The sequence below is a fragment of the Myxine glutinosa genome, chromosome 5 (genome assembly GCF_964187855.1).
Source record: "Myxine glutinosa chromosome 5, kmMyxGlut1.1, whole genome shotgun sequence".
Classification (NCBI taxonomy): Eukaryota; Metazoa; Chordata; class Myxini; order Myxiniformes; family Myxinidae; genus Myxine; species Myxine glutinosa.
This window is the reverse complement of record NC_136265.1, coordinates 116,735,474-116,746,703: the sequence shown is the minus strand read 5'-3', so window position 1 is coordinate 116,746,703 and position 11,230 is coordinate 116,735,474.

The following is an 11,230-nucleotide window of genomic DNA, read 5'->3' as shown; positions in this document are numbered from 1 at the left end:
GAACCACATTGTGTCCATTTCAGATGAATGTCCGAGTTTGATGTTAAATTGGGACGAAGCATTTTATTTTTGTGGAGTAAGATGGCGTCACTTCCGGTAGCCTTGAAAAGTTTCCGCCATTTTTGTGGGATCCACTGATTACTGGACTCACTGGATTGACCGCCAGGACAATGTTGAAGTCAATGCGCCGCCATCTTGAGACTCCCAAAATATGTGAATGCTGGTACTGACCTTTTTTTTCTTTTTTTCTTTTTTTTTTTGTATACTGAAATCGAGGCTCGTGAAAGAGCTAACATTTATTTCACAAACAAATCAACCAGACAAACAAAATATACAAAAAGAGGGAGCGGAAGACAAGATGGGGAGAGAAGGGGAAGCACACAACCACAACATTTGAAAGCAGGGAGAAGTGTGGGAGGGAGAGGGCTTGGGGGGAGGAGGCATGGGAAGGGGGGGGGGGGGGGGGGAGGTATAAAACACAAGGGGACCGAAATTAGCAGGGGTAGAAAAGATCAAGGTTTTGGATGGGGTAGGATAAGAGATGGTGGTGAACAGCTGTTTTAAAGACCTGGAGGGTGGAGTGCGATTGAAGAGAGTGAGGGAGTTTGTTCCAGAGGTGGGAGAAAAGAGGAATGAAGGAGTGAAGGTGAGCAGAAAGTCTTGATTTTGGCAGTTTAACCATACGAGGGTTGCAGGCAGATCTTGTGTGACCTGTAGGAATATTTGGGGGACAGAGCCCAGATAGAGCTGGGGGGGCAAGGCCAGAGAGGAGTCGGTAGAAGACGGAAAGACCACCAACCTGCCTGCGGTGAGTGAGTGAAAGGCCCTTGGAGTTAGCTTCATCGCGGGAGATTCCAATGATTCTGAACGCTTTGGTTTCAACAGCGTGAAGACGAGCTAGGTGTGAGGCAGGAGCACCAGACCAGAGGGGAGAGCAGTATTCCATAGAGCTGCGGATGAAAGCCTTGTATGTGGTGAGGAGCTCAGGTGTGCCAAGGAAGGACTTCGCACGACGGAGGATGCCCAGTCGGCGACTGGCTTTGGAGGCCAGATTTGAAATGTGGTTTTCCCAGAAAAGATCATTGCAAATAGTGAGACCCAAAAGCTTGAGTGACAGAACTTCTTGGAGAGGATTATTCAGAAAGTGGATGGGAGGGTTGGCCAGTCGGTCTTTTCGGAGAGACATCGTAAGAGTGTGAGATTTATCAGGATTGAAAGACATGTTCCATTTGTTTGCCCAGTCTGTGATTTTGTCCAGGTCTGCAGAGAGTGAGGAGGCTGCAGACTGCCGATCTGAGGGATGAGGAATGGAGCGACAGAGAGTAGAGTCGTCAGCAAAGAGATAGAGAGGATTTTCAAGAGAGTCAGAGAGATCATTGATGAAGACCAGAAAAAGCACAGGCCCCAGAACACTACCTTGGGGAACTCCAGCCTGAACAGGAAGAGGAGATGAGAGAAACCCATTCAGGGCCACACGTTGATTACGACCAGAGAGGAAGTCCACCAGCCATGCGTGGAGATTTCCATGGATACCAAAGGAGGGGAGTTTGGTGAGCAGAGCAGGGTGCCAGACCGTATCAAAGGCACGTGAAATGTCAAGGGAGACAGCTCTAATTTCCTGTTTGGCGTTGAGGACCTCCATCCATTGTTGAGAAAGCAGAAGCAGCATGTCCAGAGTAGAGTGACCAGGTCTGAAACCAAATTGATGATCAGAGATCAAGCCATTGGAGAAGAGGAAAGACTTCATATCTGAAGCAATGATGGATTCCATGACTTTGCTGATAATTGGGAGAAGGCTGATTGGTCTGTAGTTGCTAGGATCTGTTTTTGCACCTTTTTGTGCAAAGCGGTGATGTTGGCTGATTTCCAAGCAGATGGCAGATGACCTTGAGCAAAAGAGAGGGTGAAGAGAACTGAAAGAGGGAGTGAAAGAGCTGAAGAACATGATTTTAGGACCCGTGGGCTGATGCCGTCAGGACCAGTTGCAGAATCAGAGTTGAGGGTTGACAGAAACTTTTCCACCTTGTCAGGAGGAAAGGACACAGAGTCCAGGAGCAGCTGGGTACGACTGGGTACGGTGGGTACAGAGAGGGATGGGTTTGGGACACAGGATATAGAGGCAAACACAGAGTTGAGGCATTCAGCTTTTTCACGTGCGGAGTCAGCCGTTAAGCCGTTTGAGGTGAGGGAGGGGATGGAGGGGGAACAAACACCAGAAACAGATTTGACCAGATGCCACCAGGATTTGGAAGAGGGAGACAGATAAGAGAGTTCGGTCTTGAGAACGGTGAGATATTGTTTCCTGGCTCTCCTGAGGGTGGACACACACTTGTTTCGGGCTTTGTGAAAGGAAATGAGATTTCCTTCCGTTGGATTTGCTTTCCAGGAGACGAAAGCAAGTTGTTTCAGGGCAACAGCCTCACCACAGGATTCCGTGTACCATGGACGGGAGGAAGGGTATGACAACTGAAGCCGAGATGGGATAAATCTGTGCATGAGAGAGAGCAATTTACTTTGAAAGAATTCCCAGGATGAGTTGATGTCAGAGGCGGTAGAGATGGGAGACCAGTCCAGATGATTGATGGCTGCTTGAAGATCCTGCCAGTTGGCCTGAGTGAAATGCCGGTCTCGTCGACGCTGAGGAGGCTCTCTGAGAATGGTCAGAGAGATGTCCACTTTGACAAGCACATGATCAGATGAGCCGATTGGAGCAGAAGAAGAGCAGCAGACATTTTCAGGGAAGTTAGTCATAACCAAGTCCAGAAGAGAAGATGCTCCGTTGACTGAGATCCGGGTCGGGAAATTGACAGATTGTGTCAGTCCCAGTGAGTCGCAGAAGTCCTTTGCTGAAGAGCCATGGCTGGTGAGAGAGGTACCCACACCCAGCCAACTGGCATGGTGAATGGCGTGTATTTCACGTTAAATCAATCGTCCTGAGTCTGCACATGAACGGTTTCGTCATCGCCACCGCCGCCCCAGTCACTTCTGGTTGAACAGTCCAGCAGCACGGAGATAGCCGATTGATATCACAGGATCGGCCCAGAGATCCTTCACATCCAATATGGCGTGCTCCTACTTACGTGAAGCCAAGACCGCGCAGTCTTCCATGATAATGACATGTTTTATTGTGTGTGGATCGGCCAGGCAGGAGTTGCAGGTGTCGTCGAGTCTATGTTTGTAGTGTAAAAGTTGTGGGTGGTGTCCCCAGCCATTTTACGACGACGATGTTTTACGGAACCCCGTGTTACCTCCCCAAACCCCGGTCATGGTGCACCTCAGAGTCTGGAGCGGGAACACGGCAGAAAGATTTGTTATTTTGAGTGTTCTAATAAATAAACCATGGTAAAACCACACCAATGCAATTGTAGAACAAAACAAGTACAGTAGTGACCCCTAATTCCGAACGCCCCTCATCTCGAACTACTCTAATTCCGAACCGTAAATTCGAGAAAATTTTGTCCCTAATTCCGAATGTATTTCTATAACCGAACCGCCAACATAGCGTTCGCGTGTTGTTTCCAGTGCTGAAATTAAAGAACTGTGCTTCCATTGGTCTAAAACACAGGCCATTGTTGAAAAGTGGCACCCTCATAAAGCAGTGGTTAACAGGAGCATTAACTTGTTCAGTGACAATGTGATTGACCACTTCAGAAAAATTAAGAAAAGTCGCCAACACCAGGCAACTTTGGAGAGGTGGTTCTCTAAAGAAAGCAAGCCTAGTGAGCCCCAACCCTCTACAAGTGGTGTTAAGAGACAAAGAGAGCAAACACCAGAAGCACAGTCATCTGATGTTAGCTTGGAAGGTGCCTCACCTTCCAAGCAATAAAACCCTCTCCCTCCTTCCTCCTCTCCAGCTTCCACATGCACCATCAGAACTCTCCACTAAGGTAAATGCAGTTATTTTCATGTTAGTACATTTATTTCTTGTTTTTATTATTATTATTATTTGATATTTAGGGCATTTACTCATCTTATTTTACCTTGAATCATGTGTATTTGCAGTTAACAGTGTCTTGATAATGGGTTTTTGGGGTCCAGGAACGGATTAATTCACTTTCCATTATTTCTTATGAGGAAAATAGTTTCTAATTCCGAACTTTTCCCAATCCGAACTGCCGCTGGAACGAATTAAATTCGGATTTAGAGGTCCCACTGTAATTGTATTAAGAACTCTCACATACACAATAATAGCACTATTAAAGAATGTTTTACGACCATTTTTTTTACGACGACGATGTTTTATGGCACTTTGGCCATTTTATGATGATGATGTTTTACGGCACCCCGGCCATTTTACGATGACGATGTTTTACGGCACCCCGGCCATTTTACGATGACTATATTTTACTGCACACCGCCCATTTTACGACGAACATGTTTTACGGCACCCCAGCCATTTTACGACGACTATGTTTTACTGCACCCTGGCCATGTTGCGACGACGAAGTTTTACGGCACCCCGGACATTTTACGACGACGATATTTTACTGCACCCCATCCATTTTACGATGACCATATTTTACTGCACCCCGGCCATTTTACGACGACCATGTTTTACGGCACCCCGGCCATTTTACGACGACCATGTTTTACGGCACCCCAGCCATTTTACGACGACGATATTTTACGGCACCCCGGCCATTTTACAACGACCATGTTTTACGGAACCCCGGCCATTTTACGGCACCCCAGCCATTTTACGACGACGATATTTTACTGCAACCCAGCCATTTTACGACGACCATGTTTTACGGCACCCCGGCCATTTTACGACGACGATGTTTGATGGTACCCCGGCCATTTTACGACAACGATGTTCTATGGCAGCCCGGCCATTTTACGATGACAATGTTTTACGGCAGCCCTGCCATTTTACGATGACGATATTTTACAACGACTGTTTTATGGCACCCCAGATATTTTGGCCTCAATTTGACCTACGCTACATGCACTGTTATAGCGATGTGGTCATGCCCCTTCTTTAATACAACAGACCCAGGAAGTGCAGAGTCAAAAACTGGATTTGTATCAAAAACTTTTTCATTCTTCACTTTGACACAAATATTCAGACAAAGCCACCTATGGACGGACGCCTTTCCTATTTACTATTCAAATGTCAGCAATTTTTTTTTTTTTTTTTTTTGTATACAAGATCGAGGCTCGTGAAAGAGCTAACATTAATCACACAAAAAGTCAAACCGACACATAAAACACAAAAAATAATGGGAGCGGTAGACAAGATGGGGAGAGAGGGGGAAGAACACAAACACAACAACATTTGAGAGCAGGGACATCGGGAGAAATGTGGGAGGGGGAGGGCTTGGGGGGAGGTAGGAGAGGTATAAAACATAAGAACACTGCAAGGACTTCCAGAAAAGAAGTTGGAATTTAAAAAAAAAAAAAAAAGTGTATCTGGGGTGAATTAGCGGGGGTAGAAAAGATCAAGGTTTTGGATGGGGGAAGATAAGAGATGGTGGTGAACATTTTACGACGACCATTTTACGACGACGACCAATTACTACCCAAAATATCCTTTTTGGTAAAATTGTTTTGGTGATGGTCGTGCCTCTGCGACCACAAACGGTGCTTTATCATGGAAATTATAATTGACTGTTTCCCCATTCTTAGAATTCCAAAATAAATTAGATTCTAAACATCAAACAAAGGAGCAATACCCTGGCGCTCACCTGGTAGAATAAACAGTATACTGCACTGAATGAAGGTATTTCAAACCAATTTCAATGGTTGCTGGAAGACAGGGCAGGAATGTAGAATCATACTAACATAATCATAAGACTTTAAACAAAGAAACAAAAAAAACTATTTTGGGGGAAAACCCCCCACCCCCAAGCCCATATACCTCCTCATACCCCAATTTGTATAATGCCTTGAACAAACATTGGTACATCACGGGTGATGAAGGTTGAGGTGAAGTTTCATCGAAATTGCGTGTGGAGGTTCTGAGAAGAAAGCAAATACCTATCTTGGGGGGCAAACCCCCCGTAGACGCCCAAAGCGGCAGGTTTTTTTTTAATGCCGTGAACAAACATTGGTACATCACGGGTGATGAAGGTTGTGGTGAAGTTTCATCGAAATAATGTGTGGAAATTTCAGAGGAAAAAGCAAATTCCTATTTTGGAGGGTCAAACTTGGATCCACTTTGACCCAGGTAAACCCCATTAGACCCGATTTTTTAAAATGCCGTGAACAAACTTTAGTCACAACACAACAAATATAATTTTTGCCAAGTTTGGTCACAATCCCATCAGCGGTTTCAGAGAAGAAGTTGCAAGTGTTTGCGGATGGACGACGCGCCATCGCATGAGCTCCCCTGAACTTCGTTCCAGGTGAGCTAATTATACCTACAAACTAGATGGTGTTCATAGAATACTTATCGTGCACAGTCAACTTGTTGCGAGCCAACTCTTCTGTTTTTGAACATTTTTTTTCTTTGACCCAATATGGCTGCCAGACCACGTGAGCGATGACATCATATATTTATATTCTCTAATATAATTTTTGCATAGATCACGCTCAATACATTTCAAACTGATCAGACTAAGCGTTGTCCCTGTCGAACTATGACGTCATAATTATGGCACCAATGACGTCATCGTTAACAAAACCTATTCCCCATATGGAGTTCATTACAATGAGCCATGTTTCAATTTTTTCCATGCAGCGGTTTTGGAGATATAGAGGTGCAATATTTTTCGTTTTTTCCAAGATGGCGCCTGTACCACATGACCTATGACATCATGATTATCATTAAAATATTCGGAAGGAGGAGGCGTTCCAATGGTGAAAATTTCGTGCCCATCAGTCCAACAGTTACTGAGAAAAAAAAATTCACAATGATCGGATAAGTGTTGTACTTGTCGAATTATGACGTCATAACGAAGGGACCGATGACATCAACATTAACATACCTTATTCCCAAAGGGGAGTACTTGACAATGAGCCATGTTTCAATATTTTCCATGGAGCAGTTTCGGAGATATAGAGGTGCGACTTTTTTCGATTTTTTCCAAGATGGCGTCTGTACCACGTGACCTGTGACGTTATAATTGTCATTAAAAAATTCTAAAGGAGGAGCCGCACATACTCTGAAAATTTCGTGTCCATCGGTCTAACAGTTGCAGAGGAATTTTTGTTTTATTCATACTGATCAGATCAAGCATTGTACTAGTCGAATTATGACGTCATAATTAAGGCACCGATGACATCACCATCAACATATCTTATTCCCCATGGTGAGTACTTGACAATGAGCCATGTTTCAATTTTTTCCATCGAGCGGTTTGGGAGATATAGAGGTGGCGTACGTACCAGAGGTGCAACGTTTTCCAAGATGGCGTCCGTACCACGTGACCTATGACGTCATAATTATGAATAAAAAAATTCTACAGGCGGAGGCGCTTCTATGGTAAAATTTCGTGTCAATCGGACCAACGGTTGCCGAGAAAATGAATTTTTAAAAAGGAAAAACACGGATGGCACACAGCACACGTACATACCTGAATGCTTAACCCCGCTTTTCGCTTTGCGAACACAGGGTATTACGAGAACGTCACTCAATAGAGAGCATACATACCTCCACCTGGTTGGCCATGTCACTCAATATTGAAGAATCATTCTTAAAAATTCTACTGGCCGGATCCGGATCTTCACCAAAATCGAATCGATTCTTCCTTGTCAGACACCCAACCGGTCCACCAAGTTTCGTCCAAATCCGTCCACAACTTTTTGAGATATCCTGCTATGTATCGTTTTTGGCCCGATCTCCCAAAGCTGAAGAATCACTTTTAGAATTCTCGTAGCCGGATCCGAATCCGGATCTTCACCAAAATCTAATCATTTCGTGCTTGTTTCACATGCTACATCTCTACCAAATTTCGTCCGAATCCGTCCACAACTTTTTGAGATATCCTGCTATGTATCGTTTTTGGCCCGATCTCCCAAAGCTGAAGAATCACTTTTAGAATTCTCGTAGCCGGATCCGAATCCGGATCTTCACCAAAATCTAATCATTTCGTGCTTGTCACACATGCTACATCTCTACCAAATTTCGTCCGAATCCGTCCACAACTTTTTGAGATATCCTGCTATGTATAGTTTTTTGCCCTATATCTCCCAATTGTGAAGAATCACTTAAAATTTAAAAGAATTATCTTATCCGAATCCATATTCAGATCTTCACCAAAATCGAATCGCCATTGTCACACCCCCAACTGGTCCACCAAGTTTCGTCCAAATACATCAATAACGTTTTGAGATATCCTGCTTTGTATCATTTTTGGCCATATCGCCCAATGGTAAAAAAAATCACTTAAAATTTTAAAGAATTCTCATATCCGAATCCATATTCAGATCTTCACCAATATCGAATCGATTCTTCCTTGTCAGACACCCAACCGGTCCACCAAGTTTCGTCCAAATCATCAATAACTTTTTGAGATATCCTGCTTTGTATCATTTTTGGCCATATCTCCCAATGGTAAAAAAAATCACTTTAAATTTTAAAGAATTCTCATATCCGAATCCATATTCAGATCTTCACCAAAATCGAATCGATTCTTCCTTGTCACACCCCCAACTGGTCCACCAAGTTTCGTCCAAATACATCAATAACTTTTTGAGATATCCTGCTTTGTATCATTTTTGGCCATATCTCCCAATGGTAAAAAAAATCACTTAAAATTTTTAAGAATTCTCATATCCGAATCCATATTCAGATCTTCACCAATATCGAATCGATTCTTCCTTGTCACACCCCCAACTGGTCCACCAAGTTTCGTCCAAATACATCAATAACTTTTTGAGATATCCTGCTTTGTATCATTTTTGGCCATATCTCCCAATGGTAAAAAAAATCACTTAAAATTTTAAAGAATTCTCATATCCGAATCCATATTCAGATCTTCACCAATATCGAATCGATTCTTCCTTGTCACACCCCCAACTGGTCCACCAAGTTTCGTCCAAATACATCAATAACTTTTTGAGATATCCTGCTTTGTATCATTTTTGGCCATATCTCCCAATGGTAAAAAAAATCACTTAAAATTTTAAAGAATTCTCATATCCGAATCCATATTCAGATCTTCACCAATATCGAATCGATTCTTCCTTGTCAGACACCCAACCGGTCCACCAAGTTTCGTCCAAATACATCAATAACTTTTTGAGATATCCTGCTACGTATCGTTTTTGGCCATATCACCCAATGGTAAAAAAAAATCACTTAAAATTTTAAAGAATTCTCATATCCGAATCCATATTCAGATCTTCACCAATATCGAATCGATTCTTCCTTGTCACACCCCCAACTGGTCCACCAAGTTTCGTCCAAATACATCAATAACGTTTTGAGATATCCTGCTTTGTATCATTTTTGGCCATATCGCCCAATGGTAAAAAAAATCACTTAAAATTTTAAAGAATTCTCATATCCGAATCCATATTCAGATCTTCACCAATATCGAATCGATTCTTCCTTGTCAGACACCCAACCGGTCCACCAAGTTTCGTCCAAATCATCAATAACTTTTTGAGATATCCTGCTTTGTATCATTTTTGGCCATATCTCCCAATGGTAAAAAAAATCACTTTAAATTTTAAAGAATTCTCATATCCGAATCCATATTCAGATCTTCACCAAAATCGAATCGATTCTTCCTTGTCACACCCCCAACTGGTCCACCAAGTTTCGTCCAAATACATCAATAACTTTTTGAGATATCCTGCTTTGTATCATTTTTGGCCATATCTCCCAATGGTAAAAAAAATCACTTAAAATTTTAAAGAATTCTCATATCCGAATCCATATTCAGATCTTCACCAATATCGAATCGATTCTTCCTTGTCACACCCCCAACTGGTCCACCAAGTTTCGTCCAAATACATCAATAACTTTTTGAGATATCCTGCTATACTGTATATCGTGTTTTGCCCTATATCTCCCAATGGTGAAGAATCACTTAAAATTCTAAATAATTCTCATATCCGAATCCATATTCAGATCTTCACCAAAATTGAATCGCTTCTTCCATGTCATACACCCAACCTGTCCACCAAATTTCGTCCGAATCCGCCAACAACTTTTTGAGATATCCTGCTGTACTGTATATCGTGTTTTGCCCTATATCTCCCAAAGGTGAAAAATCACTTTAAAAATACAATAATTCTCATATCCGAATCCATATTCAGATCTTCACCAAAATCGAATCTGTTTGTCCTGGCGAGACACCCAACCGGTCCACAAAGTTTCGTCCAAATCCATCCACAACTTTTTGAGATATCCTGCCATGTATAGTTTTGGCCCAATCTATCAATGGTGAAGAATCAGTTAAAAAAATTATAGAAGCCGGATCCGAATCCGGATCTTCACCAAAATCGAATCATTTCGTTCGTGTCACATGCGCTACATCGCTGCCAAACTACGTCCGAATCCGTCCACAACTTTTGAGATATTTTGTTCTCACAAACAAACAAACAAACGAACAAACAAACAAGGGTGAAAACATAACCTCCATCCACCTTTGGTGGCGGAGGTAACAATGCAACAAAATGTGTGGTTGAGGTGTGTTCCATTGGCAATGAGGTTGCTATCGTTTGGCAAGCTAGCCGTTCCTTATAAACTGTTTCGTTGGAGTGCTTCCTTGAGTGCTAAAGCCACTTGGGGCTGCTCTGCAAGGTGATTGGAAATGGACAACATCTCCGATGCAAAGGCATTCCTTCAGTGGAGTTGCGTCACTTTCTGGGTGTTCAAAGATGGCCGCCACTCGGCTTCATACTTTCTGGGTGTTCAAAGATGGCCGCCGCTTGCCTTCGAAATCGCCCTAACAACCAATGCAGCGCTTCCTATCCAGTTGGTATAAACATCTGTGGATCACAGAGATTTATTTGTTAAAACACACAGAGTTGTTTTCATTTGTAATTGTAGTTTTTGTGCTATTGCACTACCAATAAACATAGTCTGATAAAAAATACATGGAATTGTCAATTTTCCTCACGTTTGAAAGCAATTACGTTGGGCGGTGTATAAGCTAATCAAGCTTGCCTTTGCCTTGAGATTTCTAAATGAGTTACATTTTTACAATATATGTGATAATAAGGTGCGAGGCGGACGTGGAGTGCGTTTGAACGATCGTAATGCGAAAGCGTACAGATCGAGTGAAGCGATGAATGAGTGAATTGAATGAGTCCAGTATAAATTTATCGACTGAAG